This window comes from Cynocephalus volans, chromosome 5 (assembly GCF_027409185.1).
Source record: "Cynocephalus volans isolate mCynVol1 chromosome 5, mCynVol1.pri, whole genome shotgun sequence".
NCBI lineage: Eukaryota > Metazoa > Chordata > Mammalia > Dermoptera > Cynocephalidae > Cynocephalus > Cynocephalus volans.
This window is the reverse complement of record NC_084464.1, coordinates 40608135-40621310: the sequence shown is the minus strand read 5'-3', so window position 1 is coordinate 40621310 and position 13176 is coordinate 40608135. Positions and strand designations below refer to the sequence as shown.

The 13176-nt window shown below is 38.4% G+C and overlaps 2 non-coding genes across 2 annotated transcripts; both read left to right on the top strand.

Moving 5' to 3' along the window:
• The first annotated feature begins 314 nt into the window (after positions 1-314).
• On the top strand, positions 315-386 carry TRNAA-AGC (transfer RNA alanine (anticodon AGC)). Its single transcript has one exon. It is a non-coding gene; the product is annotated as a tRNA-Ala (tRNA).
• A 12477-nt stretch (positions 387-12863) lies between these two features.
• Positions 12864-12936, top strand: TRNAK-UUU (transfer RNA lysine (anticodon UUU)). The gene has a single exon. It is a non-coding gene; the product is annotated as a tRNA-Lys (tRNA).
• The last annotated feature ends 240 nt before the right edge of the window (positions 12937-13176 follow it).

Genomic DNA, 13176 nt, shown 5'->3' with positions numbered 1-13176 from the left:
TCGGCACTACCTTTTATCTTTTTCCGGGAGCACTGCAGACAGAAAGGAACGAGGGTGACGCTTCAGAGAGTATTCCATCCTGAGACTCCCCTCGGCGGCGGACAGCACCTGGGGCTCGGGAAGTTCGTCAGCAGCGGTCCTTGGAGGGTCCGATCCTGGTAACGTTAATGAACTCATTCATTTCAGAAGGCAACTTGAGGGTTTCAGAAACGCAAAATTAAACGGGATAGACTGTAACATTTAGCTTAAAGCTTGGAACGCCTGCAGACAATGGTGGTAACCAATTATACAGGGTGTTTGAGCTTTGCATGGAAGGGGGTGTAGCTCAGTGGTAGAGCGCGTGCTTAGCATGCACGAGGCCCCGGGTTCAATCCCCGGCACCTCCACGTTTCTTCAGCGTTGCTTTTAAATTCTCTGGGTTTGACTCCTTCCAATTTGGCTGCTTCAGCACGACAAAGCGAATAGGCTGTTCTCTCCTTTCTCTAAGTATTACTACGGTGTCGAAGCATCCAGGTTGAGAGGAATTAAGATCCGTGCAATTGAAATGAATTAGTGCTAAATATTCAGCTGTGAAAATAAAGGAAAAAGACCAACGGGAAGTGGGTGGGGGAGAAAGAAAGCAAGCCCTCAATCTCCTTTAGAATCGCCCCCCCCAAGTTATGCCGATGTCAATACACAGAACAGGCCGAGAAGGACAAAGAATTCCTCTCCTACTCCCTCTCCTCCTCCTCCTTCTTTCCCCCTGCTCTTCTCTATCCTTCCACATCCATTCACTTACTCTTGACATGAAAAAGGTCATTTCAGTCACCAGTCCAGTCATGGAAAGCTGTGATCCCAGCTCTTTCTAGATGAGGGAGTGGGTGGGCACAACATGGGGAACAACTTCTCTCAAGCATCCTTGAAGCATCCAAACTGGACAGTTGAGAAAATTACTTGTAGAAATGCTCTGGTGTGCTCAGGAAGCTCAGTTGGGAGAGTTTTTGGTGGACAAACTAAAGGTCTCCGTTCAGTTTCCAGTTTTCCCTATAAAAGGTCATCTATTTTTGTCAGAATGAATAATTGGCTTGCAGGTCATTTGCAGAAGTACACAAACACCTTGCATCCACTTCCCAAAGGCACTAATCTAAGCACTGATGCAGAGAGAGACAGAATGCAATACCCTCGGTTATTCCTGGCTTCCCCACAACATACATTTAATTATTCCTACCCCCCCACACACACAATTTTTGAAATTGTGGTAAAATACACATATCATAAAATTGACTATCTTAACCATTTTTAAGTGTACAGTTTGGTGGCATTAAGTACATTCATATTGTTGTGCAAACATCACCACCGTTCATCTCCAAAACTCTTTATCTTGCAAAACTGAAACTCTACATCCATTAAACAATAATTTCCCATTCTCTCCTCCCGCTGCCACTGGCAACCACTGTTCTACTTTCTGTCTCTGTAACTTGACTACTCTAAGTACTTCATATAAGTACAATCATACAATATTTTTCTTTTTGTCTTATTTCACTTAGAATAATGTCTTCAAGGTTCATCCATGTTGTAGCATATTGCAGAATTTCCTTGCTTTTAAAGGCCGAATAATGTTCCTTTGTATGTATATATCACGCTTTGCTTATCCATTTATCCATCAATGGACATTTGTGTTGCTTCCACATTTTAGCTGTTGTGAATAATGCTGCTGTGGTACATGGGTGTACGGATATGTCTTCAGGACCTTGCTTTAAATTCTTTTGTACATATACCCAGAAATGGAATTGCTGTATCATATAGTAATTTTATTACTAATTTTTTGAGAAACATCCATACTGTTTCCACAGTGACTGCACCATTTTACATTCTTAACAACAGTGTACAAGGGTTCCAATCTCCACATCCTTACCAACACTTATTATTTGCTATTTTTTTATAATAGCCATCATAAAGGTTGTGAGGTGGTACCTAACTGTAGTTATGATTTACATTTTCCTTATGATTAGTGATGTTGAACATCTTTTCAAGGGCTTGCTTATTGGATATTTGTATTTCTTTTTTGAAGAATGTCTGTTCAAATCCTTTGCCTATTTTTGAATTGCTTTTTAAAAATTGTTGTTGGTTTTAGGAGTTCTTTATATATCCTGGATATTAATCCCTTATCAGATATAAGATTTGCAAATATTTCCTCCCATTTTGTGGGTTGCCCTGTTACTCTTGATATCTTTTGATGCACAAAGTTTAAAATTTTTTATGAAATTCAATTTGTCTATTTTTTCTTTTATTGCCAGTACCTTTGGTGAAATATCCAAAAAAATCATTGCCAAATTCAATGTTGTGAAACTTTTGCTTTATGCTTTCTTCTAAAGGTTTTATAGTTTTAGGCTTTACATTTAGATCATAGATATCTTTTTAGTTATTTATTTTGTTGTGTGGTGTTAGGTAAGGGTCCAACTTTATTCTTCTGCATGTGGATATATCCAGTTTTACCAGAACAATTTGTTGAAAAGACTGTATTTTCGATTGAATGGTCTTGGCACTCTTGTTGGAAATCATTTGACTGTACGTGTGGAAGGTTTCTTTGAGCACTCTCTATATTCTATTCCATTGGTCTATATGCCTGTCTTAATGCCAGTATCACACTATTTTCAGTACTGTATTTTTGTAGTAAGTTTTGAAATCAGGAAGTGTGAGTCCTCTAACTTCTTTCTTCTTTTTAAGGATTGTTTTGGGTATTCAGGGTCTCTTGAGATTCCATATGAACTTTAGAACAGGTTTTTCCATTTCTTCAAAAAATGACATTGAGATTTTGATAGGGATTGCATTAAATCTATAGGTTGCCTTGGGTAGTACTGATATCTCAACAGTATTAAGTCTTCCATTCCATGAATATGCAATGTCTTTCTGTTTATTTATATCTTCATTAATTTCTTTCAGAAATGTTTTATAATTTTCATTTAATAAAGCTTTCACTTCTTTGGTTCATACCTAAGTATTTTATCCTTTTTGATGCTATTATAGATGGAATTGTTTTCTTAATTTCCTTTTCGATTGATCACTGTTAGTTTATAAAAATGCAACAGAGTTTTGTGTGTTGACTTTGTATCCTGCTATTTTGCTGAATTTGTTTATCAGCTTTAACAGGTTTTTTTTTTTTTTTTTTTTGGTAGAACTTTTAAGGTTTTCTACATATAAAATCATATCATCTGCAAAAAGATAATTTTATTTCTTCCTTTCCAATTTGGACACCTTTTCTTCTTTTTCTTTTTCTTGCCTAATTGCTATGACTAGGACTTCCAGTTACTATGTTGAATAGAAGTGGTGAGAGTGAGCATTCGTGTTCCTGATTTTAGAGAAAAATCTTTACACTTTTCACCATTGAGTGTGATGTTAGCTGTGGACTTGTCATCCAAGGCTTTTACTGTGTTGAGGTACATTCTTTCCATATCTAATTTGTTGAGAGTTTTTATCTATAAGGGTGTTGAATTTAGCCAAATGCTTTTTATGCACCAATTGAAATGATCATGTGCATTTTTTCCTTAATTCTGTTAATGTGATATATTACATTGATCAATTTTAATATGCTGAATCATCTCTGCATTCCAAGAATAAATTTCACTTGATCATGGTCTATAATCCTTCTAATATACTGCTGAATTTGGTTTGTTATTATTTAATTGAGAATTTTGGCATCGATATTCTTTTGTCTGGCTTTGATATGAGGTTAATGCTGGCCTTGTAGAAGGAGTTAGGGCATGTACCATCTTCTTCAAATTTTTGGAAACGTTTGAGAAGGATTGGTGTTAGTTTTTCTTTAAAAGTTTGTTAGAATTCATTGATGAAGCTATCTGGTTTACGGGTTTTCTTTGATGGGAGACATTTTATTACTGATTCAATCTCCTTATGATTTAGTTATAGGTCTATTCAGATTTTCTATTTCTTCACAGTTTAGTATTGATTGGTTTGTGTTTTTAGAAATTTGCCCATTTCATCTAGGTTTTTTAATTTGTTAGAATGCAATTGCTGACAGTACTCCCTTTTAATCTTTTTTACTTCTGTAGAATCAATAATCACATCCCCATTTCATTCTAACTTGAGTCTTTTCTCTCTTTTTTTCTTTTTCCTTTTTTTTTCTTTGCCCATCTAGCTAAAGGTTTGTTAATTTTGTTGATCTTTTCCAAGAATCAACTTTTGGTTTCATTGATTTTCTCTATTATTTTTCTATTCTCTATTTCATTTATCTCTGTTCTAATGTTTATTGTTTCTTCCATTCTGCTATATTTGGGTTTAGTTTGTTTTTCTTTTTCTAGTTCCTTAAGGTATAAAGTTAGGTTGTTGATTTGGAATCCTTTTCTTTTTCATGCAAACATTTATAGCTATACATTTTCCTCTTAAAACTGCTTTGCTACATCCCATAAATTTTGGCATTGCAGTTTAAATTTATTTTCAAGTATTTTCTCATTGTGATTTCTTCTTAGATGCATTATTGTTTGAGTGCATTGTTTAATCCCACAAATTTGTGAAAATTCTAGTTTTTCTTCTGTTATTGATTTTAGATGTCATTCCTGTTGTAGTCAGAGAAGATAATTTGTGTGAAATCTATCTTTATAAATCTATTGAGACTTAATTTGTGGCCTAACTCATGGTCTATCCTGAAAAATGTTCCATGTGTACTTGAAAAGAATGTTTGCTCTGTTGTATAGAGTGCTCTGTATATGTCTGTTTGATTGGTTGGTTTATTGTGCTATTCACATTTATACTTCCTTATGTATTTCCTGTCTAGTTGTTCTATTTATTATTGAGAATGGGGTATTAAGGTATCCAACTACTATTGTAGAGCTGTCTATTTTTCCCTTTAATTCTGTCAATTTTTGCTTTATATACTTTGATGGTCTTTTATTAGGTGTATAAATGTTTATAATTGTCTTTTCTTGCTATACTGTACCTTTTGTTAATATATAATGTTCTACCTGTAGTAGATACACAAAAGACAAAAAGTAAGAAATCAAAGTATACCATTACAGAAAATTGTCTAATCACAAAGACAGCAGGAGAGGAATAAAAGAACAGAAGATCTACAAACAAAATAGCAACAAAATAGCATAGTAAGTGCTTATCTGTCAATAATTACCTTGAATGTAAACGGATTAAATTTTCCAATCAAATAACATAGAGTAGGGCTGGCTGGTTATCTTAGCTGGATAGAGCACAACCCTGTAACACCATGTCATGGGTTCAGATCAAGGACCAGTCAGCCACAAAAGTAAATAAAGAAATAAACAAAAATATAAATAAATAAATGAAAAACCAGAGTGGCTGAATGAACAATAAAAAGAAAAGATATGAGTATATGCTGCCTACAAGAAACTCATTTAACTTTCTTTCTTTCTTTCTTTTATTGAATCATAATTGATCATACATAGTTTTGGGTTATTTCACTTTAAAGGACACACACAGAATGAAAGTGGACAGATGAAAAGAGATTTTCCACACAAATGGAAACCAAAAGAGAGCAGGGGTAGCTATACTTATATCAGATAAAATTGACTTTAAGTCAAAAACTGTCACAAAAGACAAAAAAAGAACATCATATAATGATAAAGGAGTTAATTCATTGAGAGAATAAAACAGTTATAAATATATGTGCACCCAACATTGGAGCACCTAAATATATAAACCAAATATTAATAGATCTGAAGAGAGAGATAAACTGCAATACAATAATAGTAGGGGACTTCAATACCTTGCTATGGGCAATGAACAGATCATCCAGACAGAAAATCAATAAGAAACCATGAGACTTAAACTACACCTTAGACCATATGGACCTAAGAGACCTATGCAGAACATTGCATCACCTAATAACAGACCATCAAAATAAATGAGGCATAAATTGATAGATCTAAAGGGAGATGTAGGCAGTTTTACAATATTTGTTGGAGACTTCAATACAGCCCACAACAGTAGAATACACATTTTTCTCAAGTGCATATAAAACATTCCCCAGGTTAGAGCATAAGCTAGGTCACAAATAAGTCTTAACTTAATGTTACACCTGAAGGAACCAGAATCAGAAGAAAAAACTAAGCTAGTAGAAGGAAGTTAGTAAAAGGAAGGAAATAATAAGGTTAGTAGAAGGAAAGAAATAAAGATCAGAGCAGAAATAAATGAAATAGAAACTGGTAGCAACAGAAAAGATAAAAACTGAGTTTATTTTTTGAAAAGATAAACAAAATTGACTAACCTTTAGATACACGAACTAAGAAAAGATAGAGGAGACTCAGATAAAAACAATCAGAAATGAAATAGGAGATATTTCAACTGATACCACAGAAATGCAAAGTATCATGAGACTAGTATGAAAAATTATACACCAACAAATTGGATGATCTAGAAGAAATGGATAAATTTCTAGACATATACAACTTACCAGGGCTGAATCATGAAGAAACAGCAAATCTGAACAAATCAATAATTAATAAGAGAAGATTATATCAGCAATAAAAAGTCTCCCACCAAAGAAAAGCCCAAGACCTGATGGCTTTACTGCTGAATTCTACCAAACATTTAAAAAAGAACTAATGGCAATCCTATTCAAACTCTTCCAAAAATTAAAAAGAAGGGAATACTTCCAAAGTCATTTTATGAGGCCAGCATTAACCTGATACAAAAGCCAGACAAGGACCCTACAAGAAAAAAATTACATGCCAGTATCCCTAATAAAAATAGATTCAAAGATCCTCAGCAAAATATTAGCAAACTAATGGAACAGCACATTAAAAGGATTGTTCACCGTGATCAAGTAGGATTTACCCCTGGATGCAAGGATGGTTCAAACATATGCAAATCAATGGATATGGTATACCATATTAACAGAATGGAGGACAAGAACTGTATGATTAAAAGATGCAGAAAAAGCATTTGGCAAAATTTGACATCTTCTCATGGTAACGAAAAAGTAAGCACAGAAGGAATATATCTCAACACAATAAAAGCCATATGTGACAACCCTATGGCAAACATTATACTTAGTGGTGAAAAGTTGAATAATTTTCCTTTAAGGTCAGGAACAAGACAAGAATGCCCACTCTTACCACTTCTATTCAACATATTACTGGAAGTCCTAGACAGAGCAATTAGGCAAGAGAAAGAAATAAAAGGCATCCAAATAGGAAAGAAAGAAGTTAGATTGTTCCCATTTGCAGATGACCTGATCTTATATAGAGAAAACCCCAAACTCTCCATCAAAAAACTGTTAGGACTAGTAAACAAATTCAATAAAGCTGCAGGATACCAAATCAACATACAAAAATCAGCAGCATTTTTATGTACAAACAACAAACTATTCAAAAAAGAATCCAAGAAAAATATGCAATTTAAAATAGCAACAACAACAACAACAAATATTTAGGAATAAATTTAATCAAACAGGAAATATCTGTAAACTGAAAACTATAAAACATTGATGAAAGAAATTGAAAAAGACACAAATGAAAAAAAAATCCTATGTTCATGAATTGGAAGCATTCATATTATTAAAATGTCCATGCTATCCAAAATGATCTACAGATTCAATGTAATCTCTATCAAAGTTCCAATGGGGCCGGCCCCGTGGCTCACTTGGGAGAGTGTGGCACTGTTAGCACCAAGGCCGCGTCTTCGGATCCTGTATAGGGATGGCCAGTGTGCTAACTGGCTGAGCATGGTGCAGACCACACCGAGCCAAGAGTCGCAATCCCCTTACTGGTCAGGAAAAAAGAAAAAAAAATTCCAATGAGACATTTTTCATAGAAATCTGTGTGAAACCACAAGAGACACTGAATAGCCACAGCAATCTTGAGAAAAAGAACAAAGCTGAAGCATGGTATTGTCATAAAAAGAGACACATTGACAGAATAGAGAACAGAATAAAATAGAGAGCTTAGAAAGAAATCCACTCATTTACAGTCTATTGATTTTTGAAAGAGATACCAAGAGAGGATGGTCTCTTCAATAAAAGGTGTTGGAATAACTGGATATTCACATGCAGAAGAATGAAATTAGACCCTTTTCTCACATCATATATAAAAATCAATTCAAAATGAATTAGGGACTTAAATGCAAGACTTGACATTGTAAGCCTACTTGAAGAAAACATGGGGAAAAGCTCTGTGACATTGGATTTGGCAATGATTTTTTTTGGATATGACCTCAAAAGCACAGGCAATAAAAACAAAAATAGATAAATGGGATAACATCAAACTACAAAAGTTCTGCACAGTGAAGAAATGATCAAAAGAGTAAAAAGGCAACCTATGGAATGGGGGAAAGTATTTGCAAATCATACATCTGATAAGGGGTTAATACCCAAAATATATAAAGAACTCAACTCAATAGCAAGAAAACAAATAGCCTAGTTAAAAAGTGAGCAAAGGACCTGATAGACATTTCTCAAAAAAAGACATTCAAATGGCCCGCAGATGTATGAAAAAATGTCCAACATCTCTAAGGAAAAGGAAAATGCAAACAAAACCACAATGAGGTATCGCCTCACACCTATTAGAATGGCTATTATCAAAAAGACAAAAGATAAGTGTTGGCGAAGATGTGGAGAAAAGGGAACACTTTTCTACATTGTTTTCTACATTGTTACTGAGAACACAAATTGGTACAGTCATTAAGGAGAATAGAATAGGTTGAGCATTCTGATCTGAAAATCTAAGAATCTGAAATGCTCCAAACACTCTTGTTCAGTATTTTAAGTCTTTAAATGAGAACCTGCCTGAAATACTTTTGTGAATATTATATGGAAGTTCTTGGATAAAGAAGCCGCCTAAGGCTTTGACATCAATATGCAGATCATTGGCCCTATACACTAAGCTGAGAAAGAATTCAGTGAGTGCAAGGGAAAAGACATACACCAGTTGGTGGTGTAGCTCAGTGGTCAAGATTGTGCTTTGCATGCACGAGGTCCCTGGTTCAATCCCCCGCTCCTCCGCTAAAACCCTTGCCAACGCTCTCTTCATACCTACCCTTCCTCGTGTTTTCCCTGTGTTTTTTCACAGGAAAAGGAAGTCCAATGGATTGCCTTTAGTGTTCTCCCACTTCTATTCCATAGGACTTAGCAAAAGGAAGAGAAGAAAAGGAATCATCTCCACTTGGATCTCCTACTTCTGAAGCAAGAAGTCTGCAACCATAGTTGGTCCGATCAAATTAGGCCTGGGGTTCAAATTAGTTCAGCTGGTTAGAGCACGATGTTATAACACCTAGATCGTTGAGATCCCTGTCAGGCCAGAGCAGGACAGGAAAGAATGGACAAAGAATGAAAGGAAAAGGAAACAGCCAGTGGAAATTTTCTTTTCCTGTGCTGTTTTCTGAGAAGTCAGATCTGCTCAGTCAGATCTGAGTCATTTAACAGGCAAGAGAAAATCTTCTACTGACTACCTTGCCCCTACCTTCTCATCCCCCTCTGCCGGTTCATCCAGCACGATCGAACACTGAACCCAAGAGACTGACGTGGAAGAAGCAGATCCCAGATCTTTTGGGGTGAGCGGTTGGGAGATCACTGGATAATACAAACCTCAGGGCCTAAAAAAGGAGAAACTGTCAACGTGAACACTGAAAACAAAATTGGAAGTTTGAGGGCCGAATGTTACCAGCTGGCAGGAATAGTTCAATTTGGAAGGGGGTTAAGTTAAAGTCTTAAAGGTTTTTTCCGGATGTCAGGTTTTGGCAGCGCAGTTATTTTGGTTAATAGTAAATTGACTTTCATTGCAAATTTTCCCACGCCATGTGATAGGAAACACCAAACCCTGCACACATACACACCTAAGATGAAATAAAACCACAAGAGTATTAGAGCAATGAATTAAAGTTCCTTCCCTTTTACATTTTTACATTTGCCCAATGGAAAACAAGTTTCTTGTTTTTAGAACTGTAAGACTATAAAGTGGAATACATACATGAGTTGACAGCATACCAAACATCCCCGAGATAGATGCAGTCAAAGGGTCAGTGTGTGTGGGGGGGGGGAGGATGAGGAAGGAAACGTAAGAAAAGATAGATCCCTAAGTTTCTTGTGTTTCCTAAAACAAACCCTGGCGGTATAAACAAGGAGCTAGTAAAATTTATAGAACTGCTTTGTTTCTAAGCATCGTCCTACATTAGATGGATGTAACAAAATCGGTTTCATTTTTGTTCCCTTTTGGATGCTATTTTGTGTTTCAAAGGTGTAGAAAAGCTGTAAAAACTGCATTTTACAAAAGAGAGTAAAGCTTGTTTTGTGTGTAGAAATAAACAATAGGATCTCTGTTTAGTCTCTCAAAGGCTTGGAGAGCTGGAGAGGATAGGAGTCAGCCACTCACAGAGGAAAATGAAAAAGGTGACTCCACAGACACCAGAGCCCAGGATGCTCTGTTTATCCAGGAAGGACTATAACCACCTAAAGCATCAGACTGTCCGTGGGTGTTACTTTTGGAATCTCCCAGGTGAGACACGCTTTTACAAAGCAGTGTGAGTTTCAGGGCAGATGCCAACTTAAGACTGCTTTCAAATTCCTTTTTGAGGAATTAGTTGTCCTCCTCTTTGATTTTCATTTCCTTGACTCCTGTAGAACCTGCAGAAAACAAAAATTTGCGCTTGGTGTTTTCTATTCCACAAGCACTGATGCTTCTTTTCCCTCTTACACCTCATAACTTTACTGGATGAAACATGGAGCCCCCATATGGCCTCAGGTAAATCAAGGCAGTGAACAGTGCCTTGATTTATGAGAGATAAAAAGTCTCCAAAGAGCAATGGGATTCTGGCCTCTGTCATCCCTGAAAGAACCCACATCCTGGAAATTCTGGACACATCCCAGGGAAATGAAATAGCTAATACCTGGGGCCTGCAAGCCCCACCCCTAGTCCTGGTATGGCCATCATGCCTCAAGTGGCTTCAGCTTGGACCTTTGGGTTTGTCACTCCTTCTCTGGTCAGTCTCCGTGGTACCACGGGTTTCCCACATCGTCACAGCTGGTACTCTGCAACTCTACTGCGCCTAATCCCCGGAACAGAAAATGCTTTGGGGGCGGGAGGCTGGAAGGGGGGTACAAAGAAGAGACCCTGAAAAGTTGACTTTGGAAATTTAGGTCTAGATAGAAAGAGAAGACAGAAAACCTTCGGCTACTAAAGGAAAAGCAGCAAGTGTCTGCCACAATCACTGTTTTGGCACAGTTTGAACGCGATGGATTTCACTGTTTTGGCACAGTTTGAACGCGATGGATTTGAAAGGTCTACGAAACAACTTCATAAAGATGTCTGCTAAGCACTGTCTGCCTAGGTCTGGAATTCTGCAGAGATATTGCATCTGGAGATTTGGATTTTCCTGTGACTACGGGGGAGAAGCCCCTGAAGTGAGAGTAGCATGAAGACTGAAAAGGATTCATTAAAATTGGGGAACTAGGAATCATTAATATGTATTTCTGGAAAGCAAAAAAGAACGGCTTGTCCTGAGTCTGATTTTGGACTCTGGGATTCATTGTTCCTGCTTCGGGACCTCCCTACTCCTGTCAGCCCTCTCCAAGGTCTGCTCTACAGCAGACTCTCTGGCGGGAACGTCCATCCCATCACCAGGAATAGTCCGGGAAGCGGGCATATTCTTACGTCTTCACATGCCCCCTTTCTCCTAACTTCCTCCTCTGCCTGCAAAGCTCCCTAAAAGACGACACGGGTAAAGCAGAAAGATTCAAAGAAGACAAGTTAAATGCTGCCTGGGGAGATTCAGACCCTTGAGAAGGAGATAAGACAGAAGCGGAAAGGATTCCCCAAACCTGGCACGAAACGCACAGCGACAGTGTGTGTCGAGCAAACCTATGGTAGCAACAGGACCGGACCCCGCAGCTGCTTTTTGCGTCGTCGAAGGTCTGATTTGAAAGACAGTAGGCGGGGTAAGGAGAAAGGAGAATGCTTCTGTCGGGTGCACAGCCTCTTTCAGACGGAATTCTCGCGGACCGAGGAGAGAGCAAGGGAGAAGACGTGTGCGACGGGCACGATCTAGGAAATGACTGACACTTTGCAGTGCTGGAGTCTCAGACCTTACCCGACGACGAGGCGCAAAGGGCTGGCGCTTTCCGATTTCTGCCACCATTTTGCGTGATAGTCAACCCAGATATGAGTTTTGGACGAAGACCCCACAGCACAGTCTAAGCTCGACCGGACAGTAAGTAATCTATATCGTTTAAAAAGCTCCTCAGATTCAAAATCTGGCAGGTCTGGGAACCCCTGGCCTAGAAAGTCAAGAACCCGGAACCTGGACGGATGAACGGAGTTCCCGGAGGCAGAGCGGGCCGGGGCTGAAGGGAGAGGAGACGGGCGACGGGGGAGAGCGCTGAAGCAAGCGCGGGGCTGGCAACGCGGAGAGAGCGGGGCGTGACAGTGGATCTTCAAGCACGTACGGGATTTGGATGGATGAGTAAGTAGGACGCGTCGAAGCTCCGCGTGTCTTTGCCTCTGCGTCCTCTAGGTAGGAGCAGATATTGGAGTCCTGTGTGTTTTAAAGGAAGTGAGTCGAAAACCGTGGCCTGTAGGAAGATTCCACTCCTTTTAACCGTTTTGAGAGTGTCTTTGGGCTGTTCCCCTAGGTGAGCTCTCCAGAGCGCACCGTGTGATTGGGCTTTTGTTTGAGGTGCAGTATTGGTGGCTTTTGAAAGAGCCACAGTGAATCCAAATGGTTGTGGTGGGAGGAGGAGGTTGGTGAGTGTACAAGTGGGATCCACCGACTGCTTTTTGGCTTGAGTATGTGAGGTACGTGTGCAAGCGATTGATTTTTAACACGTTGCCTGGGAATGAATGAAAAACAAGGTTCAGAATAACCGAATGTATTTGCCTTTACTAGGCTATCAGGGCACTTTGTCCTCAGGAGCCCGGATAGCTCAGTCGGTAGAGCATCAGACTTTTAATCTGAGGGTCCAGGGTTCAAGTCCCTGTTCGGGCGTAAAAATCAGCTTTTTCCCTCGGTTACTTTTACAGGCCCAAAAGGGCTTTAAATTCAGCTTTCTTCTTTCGGAGCATTTGAGGTTAAGGTGATAAGCTGAAAAGTAGTCACTGAAGGATAAACTGGGAATGTTTGATTCATTACTTTGGAGGTATATAAAAAGAAGTTCTGTTTCTTCGCTGGTGTAGATGGTAGTATTTGTTACCAAGCTACAGGAAAAGAATGCTCTTCTGCTTGCTG